Raw genomic sequence first — 12,327 nt, forward strand, 5'->3', positions numbered from 1 at the left:
ATTTTCTCAGCGCAAATATTATAAGAACTCCCACCAACAGTATGAAAATGGGTGAAATCGGATGAAAACCCCGTTCACTCATGAACAAAATTGTTCAAATCCAACAAAAACTGTTCAAGCTCCCCATGTACCGAATATTTGGATCCTAGTACCTACATATAGTTGACTTTTGATATTTAGGGATATCAATAGTTTGTCCGTATGTGAAAAATGGGTTGAATCGGACCAATACTTTTTTTTTTGCCGCTAGAGGGCTACCAAGTAGACATACATGGTTTTTTTCGCTCGTGATATTTTATTATTAATTAAAATAATTTTTGTAAATTAATTAACTCTGTCTGACTAAATTAATAGACTAAAATATCGTGTTGTAAATACATACATTTTTTAGTTACTAATACTACTGGTAATGTGTCAATCTGATTATCAACCTGCCACCTAAAAAGCTAATTGTAAATCGTATCTTATGGAGGTGTCTGGAATGCAATGATTTGGAGGTTAGTGGAAGACATTCGGAGGATGAAAGTGAGAATGACAACGTTGATCTACTTGAAAAAGTCCTAAATAAACAATTTGAAGAATTTGCCAAAAAAATGTATGACAATCTTGAAAACTTTAAATCATCTATTAGTGAAAGTATCACCGGATTAAAAAAAGAAGTTAAAGCGCTCGCCAAGCAACATGCCATCCCCGACAAAAAATGCACGAGTCTGAGTGACCGTATTACAACTATTGAAAAGAATTTATGCTCATACAAAATCTCATCATCATCACCATCTTCTCCTGAGAACATCATAAAAGAAATTAATGATCGTAAGAAGCGTGAGTCAAACGTCATCGCTCTTGGAATTTCGGAGTCTACCAAAGCTACTGGCAACGACCGACTGGAAGATGATAAAGTATTACTCTCAGCTGTATTATCGGATGAATTATCTGCTAAGTTAACTGGGTTCAAAATCCGAAGACTTGGACGTCAGACACCTAGCCGTACACGTCCTCTGCTTATAGAGACCAAGTCAGTTGCAATTGCAGAGAAATCTTTAAACTAAACCAGTGTGAGAGTTCTCAGGTTAGATTCAAACCAGACCTAACCCCTGAACACCAGACTCACCTTAATGATTTACGCTCTAAATTAAACACTCTCAACAAGAATGGTGACACAAGTAAAACCATCAAGTACTCGTATATCCATGGCATACCGCAGATAGTTAACAAAAATTTTCGCCCGCTCAGTGAAAAGGAAGAAACCCGAAGCTCTTCAAGTGTACTATCAAAACACGCGGGGGCTCCGAACAAAACTAAATAAATTTTTCACAGCGTCTGCCGTCAGTAATATCGACCTCATTTGTATTACTGAATCATGGTTACACCCATCGATTCACGATGGCGAACTAATCGACAGCACTTACACAATTTTTAGGCACGATAGGGATCCAGTTTTGTCCGGTCTAGAACGAGGTGGTGGGGTATTCATCGCTTTCAAACGCCACTTTCAAGCTGAACTAATACAAATTGATCAAAATAACCTAGAGCTCGTCTTCGTCAACGTACCATTTGTTGAAGAGGACAAATATCATCCGGCCCTCTCTATCAGTCTTAATTTTTGACCTAATCTTACATCACCGAGTTCACCTACATACTCCTTCAAGAAAGCCGATTATCATAATCTCAACGTTTTTTATCACCAGGTTAACTGAGTAGGAATGTATGAAACAGACATTAACGCAAATAAATGCGCGGTAGTCTCGTACTCGCGCTCTCACAGCAATATTGCCACCAGTTATAAACTAAACGGTCACAATCTGCAAGAAGTTCCCGACATCAAAGACCTGGGCATCATCATAGACAACAAACTCACTTACTCGAAGCATATAGATAAGATCACACTCCAAGCTTTCAAGGTTCTTGGATTAATCACGAGAACAGGCAAAGAGTTTCGCAATTCCTACACATTGATATGTCTATATCGCCAACTGGTTCTACCCATACTTGAGTACGGCACTGTAGTCTGGTCTCCTCACACTGATGTCTCAATCAACACATTGGAGAAGGTCCAAAATAAATTCTGTAAGTTTCTATAAGGTTCTTGGATTAATCACGAGAACAGGCAAAGAGTTTCGCAATTCCTACACATTGATATGTCTATATCGCCAACTGGTTCTACCCATACTTGAGTACGGCACTGTAGTCTGGTCTCCTCACACTGATGTCTCAATCAACACATTGGAGAAGGTCCAAAATAAATTCTGTAAGTTTCTATCCTTTCATACAACCTTGAGGTCGCTGGTACTCTCCACTGATGATATTCGTTCACGCTTTAAAATCAACAGCCTAGCTACACGTCGTCAAGTCGCTGACCTAGTCTTTTACTTTAAGGTTGCTAACAACCTAATTGATGCCCCAGAGATTCTTGGTAGTTTTGAGTTTGCTCCTACGGCATTCTCGCTGAGACAATCACGGAAACTTAAAACAACAAAGACACAGAAAAACTACGTCTTCCACGGACCTCACAACAGGATTGCTAACCATGTAAATTCACTTCACCAGAACATCGATTTCTATGGAGGCTTCCTCAGTTCATTCATCAATAATATAAAGGACAAACTCCTTCCATACCATTAATTTGATCTCTGTAATACAATTGGCCTTATTATTATATTTTTTCTCTTTTTTCTTTTACTTATAAAAGTAACTGTTGTATATTGCCGATTGGCGTTAATTTGTTAAATAAATAAATAAATAAAATAAATAAATAAATACTTCTCTTAGCCACCATATATCTAATATAAAGATTTTCCTGGTGACTTTATACCGCATATATCGGCCAATATATGAGCTAGACTTTCTTACTCATAACAGTGTATGCATACATATTTGTGACTAAAATAGATAAATTTGAGCGAAAACTTGACTTATCCCCCATATAAGTAATATCAGGATTTTCGAACATCCGACTGACTTTACTCTATATGATTAGTTTTTTAGTAAGTGACAAACTATTGTGATCAAATCGAAAGGTGAATTTTGTCCATTTCATCTCCTTTAAAGTAATCCCCTCCCGCTGCAATACACTTATGCCAACGAATTTTCCAGTCATCATAGCACTTGGAAATATCCTCCGTCGTGATGGCCATCAGAGCCTTCTTCGATCCAGTTTTTATATCCTCAATTGAGTCAAAACGGTGTCCTCGGAGTGGTCTTTGGAATTTGCTGAATAGCCAGAAGTTACACGAAGGTAAATCTGCCGATTGCGGTGTTTGCGGCGCGATATTTGTTGAAATGGCGAAATGATCACGAGTAACCAATGCAGTATGAGATGGTGCTCTATTGCACTTCTTTGTTCAATAAATTCGGACATGGTCAAAATCGAGAATTCACTTTTATGTAGAGGCTCACAAAATGATTACTAATAAATATTTTGACGTTAAATTTAGCATATACATACATATGTCACTAACACAGGCCTGTCCAACATACGGCCCCCGGGCCACCATCCGGCCCGCATAGGCCCTTCATCCGGCCCGCCATCTCTTATAGTCTTTGGGTATCCCAGTTGTATAGGCCTGAAACACGTGATGAATAAAGTAGTGCAGACAGTTAATTTTATACGCGCAAGAGGGCTTAACCACAGACAGTTCCAGGCTTTTCTGGCTGATGTCGGTTCAGATCACGAAGACATTGTATACTTCAGTCGCGTTCGCTGGCTCAGCAGAGCAGCTACACTAAAACGATTCTATTCCCTGCTGGACGACTTAAAGATTTTTCTTGGCAACAAAGACCAAGAAATTACTTTCCTTACTGATGAGGAGTGGTTGGCAGATCTGGCTTTCCTGGTTGATATAACTAAATATCTTTCTGATCTTAACTTAAAACTACAAGGGAAAGACCAACTATGCACACAGTTATACGAACACGTTCTAGCTTTCACAAAAAAGCTTTTGTTGTTGGAAATGCAGCTGGAACAAAAGCAGTTGATTCATTGGGAGACCTTATCTACAGGAAAGCAAGATACCTTGGATTTTGACAAGTACGTGTTGATGTTACAAATATTAAGGAACGAGTTTGACGACAGATTCGCAGACTTCAAATCACAAACTCCCTGCATGAAAGTGTTTCAAAATCCATTTGATGTTGAAATTGAAGGCGCTGCGCTGAGTTTACAGCTGGAGTTAATAGAATTGCAAAGCAGCTCTCATCTAAAAACGGCATATTGTCCTCCAAACTTAATTTAATTTAACAAAAAGTAAATTACACCCAGTCAATACCCAAACCTTACTAAGCTGGCTATTCAACATATTTCTTTATTTGGTAGTACATATGTTTGCGAGCAGCTGTTTTCTCGCATGAAATTTAACAAATCAAAAACCAGATCATCTTTATTAGATAGCCATCTTAAAGGCATTTTGCGCATAGCCACTTCTAAAACTCCAGCTGACATAGATGCGCTGTGCAAACAGAAAAAATTTCAGACATCTCATTAATTAGATTTTAAGAATAAGAATATCTTTATATGCTAAGGCCATAGTTACATTAATAATAATATATTAAGATTTATGTGATGTTGCTTTTTATAAATAAATAAATATACCAAAACTGAAGGTCATTTTATTTTTTTTTTGGCCCGCTACGGTTATGAAATGCTAAACCTGGCCCTTCACAAAATTATGTTGGACGGGCCTGCACTAACAGTACTACCAACTTACAGAAAAAAAATTATCGATTCGAAAAACCCGCGAAGTATAAATTAAAAATTCAATTTGATCACAGTAGTATTAATAGTATGTATTATTATTGGGAAAAAAAGGATAAAATCTGGTCGATAGTACCCCAACTTCAACATACTACATATAATGGTTTTCGGTTTTCTAACAAACCTGAGGTGTCTGTCAGTATAGGAGTAATATGTACATGTACATATGATCAGGATGACGAGAAAAAATTAAATCCGGGTTAATGTCTGTCTGTCCGCCCGTGCAAGCTGTAACTTGTCTGTCAGTGTATGAGTTATATATCTGTTTGAATTATAAAATCAAACTGTTTGATTTGTAAGATCAAACATTTGAAACTCAACAAAGATTTGTCATTCCTTACCTCTGGTGGGGGGAAATGAAACAGTCTTTCGTCGAGTGAGATATCTTTCATTCATCTAGTTTAAATGTTGTCATAGCTGCTACTACTTCATTGCTTCTGGATCTTTCAATATTACCAGACACAATCCAACCCAGAATTGTGGCTTGTCCTAGTAATCCATCAGCTTTAATTATACCTTTTTTCATTATTTTTGGGTAATCAAATCATATATCAGCTTCAATTACTACATCAATGCGACTTGGTTTGTTTAAATTCGGATCCGCTAGTATTTTATTCTTCCATACATACGCCTTCTTTTCAAATTTTTTTATTGGAAGTGCTTTATGCAGTTTAGATAACACTGGAGCTTCTGTTTCTGCAATTAAATCTGGGTTTTATTTTCAGTCCTACTTTATGCCGTGAAACTTCCACGCATTCCGCTGAGACGCCGCTTATTTCGGTGGTTTCCTTTATTTTCGGGAACCCCAACATCTGAACTCCTTCCTCAGAAATTAGAATTTTCTGAGAACCACTATCAAGGCTCTTAATTCCAACTCTCCTTTTGGCGTTACCACTTTTATTATTATACTCTCACAACAAAGTTGCTAAGGAGAGTATTATAGTTTTGTTCACATAACGGTTGTTTGTAAGTCCTAAAACTAAAAGAGTCAGATATAGGGTTATATATACCAAAGTGATCAGGGTGACGAGTAGAGTTGAAATCCGGATGTCTGTCTGTCCGTCCGTCCGTCCGCGCAAGCTGTAACTTGAGTAAAAATTGAGATATCATGATGAAACTTGGTACACGTATTTCTTGGCTCCATAAGAAGGTTAAGTTCGAAGATGGGCAAAATCGGCCAACTGCCACGCCCACAAAATGGCGGAAACCGAAAACCTATAAAGTGCCATAACTAAGCCATAAATAAAAATATTAAAGTGGCACAAAGGATAGCATTAAGGAGGGGCATATTTGGACGTAATTTTTTTCGAAAAGTGGCCGTGGACCCGCCTCCTACTAAGTTTTTTGTACATATCTCGGAAACTACTATAGCTATGTCAACCAAATTTTATAGAGTCATTTCCTTCAGGCATTTCCATATACAGTTCAAAAATGGAAGGAATCGGATAATAACCTCGCCCACCTCCCATACAAAGGTTATGTTGAAAATCACTAAAAGTGCGTTAACCGACTAACAAAAAACGCCAGAAACACTAAATTTTATGGAAGAAGTGGCAGAAGGAAGCTGCACCCAGGCTTTTTTTAAAAATTTAAAATGGGAGTGGCGCCGCCCACTTATGGACCAAAAACCATATCTCAGGAACTACTAGACCGATTTCAATGAAATTCAGTACATAATATTTTCTCTGATGACATATACGAAATATGGGTGAAATCGGTTCACAACCACGCCTTCTTCCAATATAAAGCTATTTTGAATTCCATCTGATGCCTTCTCTGTATAATACATATATACATTAGGAAATGAAAATACAATTCAATACTCAAAGTACACAGATTGATCTAATCTAATAAATTTTACAGCAAAATAAAAAAATATGTAAATTATTATCACTTTATCATGCGAGAGTATAAAATGTTCGGTGACACCCGAACTTACATATGTCATGTCCTTGCATTTAGCAACCTTTACAACTTTGACGAAAACTTGTCTTTCCTGATGGTTTTTTTGTTTCTGTTGTGGAATTATAAAATTGGTTTTGTTGTGGCGAGTTTACTCCTCGAGATAGATATCTTTGCAATTCTTGCATAGAGTTCTGGGTACTGTATTTTTGTTCCAGAAATGAAATTACTTTCGACAAATCTTGTATTTTAGTCGGTTTACGAAAGGTGTTTTCATATTTTCGAAGTAGTTGTTTAGAAAATTTTCTTAGCACCAGCTGTGCTAACACTTCCTCCAACGTTCCTTTATTCCTTATTATACTGATGCATTCATTTGTTACATCTAAGAATTTTTTCATTTTGTATGCTGACTCATCCGTCAGTTGTGGTATTTCTACTAGCCTTTCGATATTGTCGTTAAATTGTTTGCGCACGTTATCATATCTGTGTGCCAGTAATTCCCAAGCAGTGTTGTAATTTGCACCTGATCCCGTTATAAGGTGACTAACCATTAGTCTAGCATCTCCTTGAAGACAAGATTTTAAATAGCTCATCTTTTTGGAGTCACAAATGTCCTTATTATTATGGACATACTCCTCGAAGAGCTCTTTGAATGGTTGTCATTCTCGGAATTCGCCTGAGAATTTTTGCAATTCTATTTTGGGTAATTCCAATTTTTCCGTTTTTTTTTAAGTTGATTTCCTTTTGTTTTTTTAATACCCGCAAAGTATCGGTGGCTTCAAAGGAAAGATCTTCTAATTCGAAAATATTACATGGCTTATTGTACTTCATCGTCAATTCGTCGATATTTTTCTCCATACAGCTTGAGACGGTTTTCGTAAAATTCGATGTCAGTTTCGTCTCTAGTATTTATATTTATCTTAGCTTCTGCAATTGTAGATCGAATTCTTTCCGATCTTCTTTCAATTGCCGGCTTATGTGATTATATACATACGCGGGAATATGGACCCGTCTTACAATTTCTTTATTAATTTGCCTGTTTGATTTGTAAGATCAAACATTTGAAACTCAACAAAGATTTGCCAATATCTTTATATATAAAAAGTACGTGTCACGTTGTTTGTCCGCGTTGGACTCCTAAAGTACTGAACCGATTTTAGTAAAATTTAGCATACTGTGTTCAGTTCAAACCAACTTAGAAGATAGGATAGCTAAAACAATTCATAAGTAAAGATTACAGTGAAAACTCTCTTAAATTGATGCCCTATTAAGCGGGCATCTCCATTAACCATGGACATTGTTGATGTTTATTACAATCTATTAAGCGGACAACTCTATTAACTAAACAGAAAGGCAGGTAACCAGACATTGAGAAAGCAGCCTTAAATTCGTTATTTTTCCAATGCAATTTATTTGTTATTCAAGTACAATCTCTTGGATTCTTATACCGACAAAAACGTTTTTGTCTTTATTCGTAAAAAAATTTTTCCCTGTGTTGAATAGTTTATTATATGAATAATAGTATAAAATGTATGTATACCACAGCAACGCGGGGCCGGCCGGATCCCCTAGTAGTATATATATATACAGTATATACATATATAATTGCTTGGATTTCGATCCTCTCGTTGATGTTTTGCACCTTAAGGTATTTGCCTGGCCTTGATTCCTGCAAGCTGCAAGAGTATCAAATGCTCAATTGCACCCGAACTTAGACCTTCCATACTTGTTTGGTTTTGTGTTTTCCTTTGATAGGCATTGATATTTGACGATGAATATCTCGTAAATGCTTCACTTAATCGAAGAAGTATTGTACCATAATTTAATTTGGTTTAATTCGTCAATTATTTATTACGTTCATTAGCGTTTATATAAAATTACAATCATCCAATCATAGCAATTATGTTGACAACAGATAAAAGTATTTATTTAATAAAAATTACTCAAATACGAGTACAACACATTTGCCAACGCGATTCACTAATTTTTTTTTTTATTAATTAAGTTTATTTCACGACTTTTAATAAGTGTTTACATTTTTTTTTTTTGTTGTTTGCTCTCATTCTATAATATATGACAGCAACAGTAATCGGCAGAATTAAATTTAACCACAGGGATGGTACCTTAGTTTTCATGTGAATCGATAAGAGAATAGATAGTGATCATGACATCGCCTACTTTAAGTTAAAATCTCATATCAGCTGCAACTTAAAAGTAACTTGGCAGATAACATTATATCTAGATATCTTAACTACATCTAAAATAAAATGTATTTATATAAAATATAAGATATCTAAACAATTTGGTGTGAACGTTTTATTATAGGTTTACTATAGTTCTCCATCAGGTTCTGAAGCGAGCGAGAGATTTTTATACTCTTGCAACCAGTTGATAGAGAGTATTATAGGTTTGTTCAACTAACGGTTGTACTTATCACCTAAAACTAAGCGATATACATAGATATAGGGTTATACATATACATACATACATATGTATATACATATATAAATGATCTGGATGACGAGAAAAGATGTAATCCGGTTGAGTGTCTGTCTGTCCGTCCGTCCGAGCAAGCTGTAACTTGAGTAAAAATGGAGATATCTCGATGAAATTATGTACTATAGTACCAAAAAATTACGAGTTCGTAGATGGGCGGCCAATGCCACGCCCAACAATCGCCTTTAACCGAAAACATACATATAAAGTGCCATAACTAAGCAAGATCAAGAATCAAGAAGCAATCAATATAACAGCTTAAAACTTTGCACGAATAAAGTCTTTAGTGTGTGCCACCTTATCCGAATAAATAGACCCCGGTCTCTATAGGTGATTTTTGATCGAAAATGTCGGTCAATATGTGATATATTATAAATGATAGTCCTTCTCTTATAATGGTGTGTCTGTACGTCAAAAATGGGTTGAATCGGACCAATACTTCCCTTAGCTCTCATAGACTTAATTTAAAGATTTTCGAACTTCCGAGTGACTTTGTACCGCATATGTATAAAGGCCAATATGTCAGTTATTTCAATGAAAATAAGAGAACGTGTTTTTCTGATAACAATGTATCTGTGTGCCTAAAATAGATAAATTTGAGCGAAAACTTGGCCTAGCCACTATATAACTAATATCAGGATTTTCGAACATCCGGCTGACTTTACTCTATATGATTGGTTTTACACCTTTAAGTATTTCCCTGATTTCGATTTTTGCAAGTTACAAGAGTATAAACTTACCTTCCTTACTTGTTTATAACTCGTTTTTTTCAAAACCATTTAAGCGAGAATATCTTTACAATTACATGGTTCGGTATCAAAGATTTGTGAAATCACTATGTAGCTACCACAACGCTAATATCTGATTTGTGTTAATTATGTTGATTTTTTTCCTGACAATGAGTTAATTTCATTATGACAGTTAATAAATTTAAAGGTAGTTTCGGTATGTAACGACCGCTGGCATGGTGATTCGTATATTCAGTATCTGGGGGCTAGAAAATATTCAATATCATATCCGCAACATTTTTTAGGTCAGAGTTTACATACATTAGAGCTACTATTTATTCTAAATTGAAAGAATCTGACCGTATTTAAAATAGTCTCAAATTAGAAGTGGGTGAAAATGTTAAATTAACGAATATTTTGATTTAAACCCGCTTTACGGGACTTGATCGTGATGGTTTAATTATATTATTCTTTTAAAAATAGTTGTTTCTTAATAAGAATCATGAATTTTATGTAAAAGTTTTCTTTTTTACTCGATGTGGTGTTTGCGATTAATATCAATTTCAATGAAATCATAAAAATCTCCAGGGATATTAGAAAAGTGAACTTTAAATTCAATAACCCTCATTTTTCTCTGAGTGTAATCATATAATCTTTGTAGGGAATTTTTGTATTCTGTGCAAAAAAAATTATAGGTATACCTTATGAAGATTTAAATTTGTAAAGACTGTGCCCAACTGCATTGATATGATCACCCTTGCAAGGTTTCTATTTGGTGTTATAAAAGTGATTATAATTGGTTAAGCGGTTTGGAAAGCAACATCATGTGAATGTAGATACCTTATTTAAAACTTATACAAATACTAACTATCTATGTACATATAATAATGATTTTAATAGAAAGCATTCTGACAATCGCTATTATATGGAGCACATTAAGGAGGGGCTCCTGTGTTTTAAAAGCTTAAAGAAGTGGGCATGATCCCGCCTAATAATAAGTTTAATTTATGTATCTTCCAAACCAGTCAAGATATATGTATTATCCGAATTAGCACGAGACCAACCTTTTCAATCTTTTTTACAATAATGTGAAAATTATTGAAATCGAATGATAACCCCGCCCTATCTGCAGATAACGGTTTTGTTAAAAACTACTAAAATTGCCATAGTTCAATAACCAAATGAGTCAGAGACATTAACTTTTACACTCATATGGGACAAGAGAGCTTTATAAGAGCCGGTGTCAAAATTGGACGATGGAGTGACAAATTGTCGAAATCGAACTGATTAAACCCCTATTATCGAATATTTGGACCCCAGTACGTAAATTTGACTTTTAACCGAAGATATCAGTCAATGTGCGAGATATATTTAATTGAAATTCAGGGTATATGCGAAAACAGGATTGAATTGGGTCAATACTTTCCTTAGATCCAATATTCCTAATAAAAAATTGAGCTTATAACAAAAATGAGTGGCGAAAACTTTGCCCCAAAATAACTAATTTTCGAACATCCGGCTGACTTTGATGAAATCCTAAGTGCATTTGTTACTGTGTGATAAAAATAGATAAAATCCAATCAATACTTCCATATACCACTTTTAACAAATTTTATGCTCAATTTTATGTCAGGTTATGAGTATTACGTATATTTATGTATATATAAAATTGCTTCTCGAGTATTACATAACTGAGTGAGTCCATCCTTTCCTATGCCCCAAATATAACCTATAAAATTATTTTCCGTTTTCCACCTATATTTAAACCGATCAGTTTGGTCAAAATGAGCCTAAATTACTAAACACTCATAATTCCCTTCCTGCTATATGGCGCAGAGGCTTGGAAAATGACAACAACTGATGAGTCGACGTTGCAAGTTTTGCAGAGAAAAGTTCTGCGAATGATTTATGGTACTTTGCGCGTTGGCCACGGTGAATATCGCATTCGATGGAACGATGAGCTGTATGAGATATATGACGACATTGACATAGTTCAGCGAATTAAAAGACAGCGGCTACGCTGGCTAGGTCATGTTGTGCGAATGGACGAAAACACTTCAGCTCGGAAAGTATTCGACGCAGTACCCGCCGGGAAAAGCGGAGGAAGAGGAAGATCTCCACTGCGTTGGAAAGACCAGGTGGAGAAGGACCTGGCTTCGCTTGGGATATCCAATTGGCGCCACATAGCGAAAAGAAGAAACGACTGACGCGCTATTGTTAACTCGGCTATAATCGCGTTAGCCAATGAAGAAGAAATTTTTAAACAGGTTATCTTAAAAGCGCTGAATTAGAATGAAATTGGTCTAGATTTTGGTTTAAACCTCATATTCCTAATATAATATAATGAATTTCTATCGTCTGGCTTACATTTTCCAATATACAATTTAATTTACCCTCTTCGGTTGAGTTAATGTCTCATACACATACATACATACGTTAGTATATATCTTA

Source organism: Bactrocera tryoni, chromosome 4, assembly GCF_016617805.1.
Source record: "Bactrocera tryoni isolate S06 chromosome 4, CSIRO_BtryS06_freeze2, whole genome shotgun sequence".
Lineage (NCBI taxonomy): Eukaryota > Metazoa > Arthropoda > Insecta > Diptera > Tephritidae > Bactrocera > Bactrocera tryoni.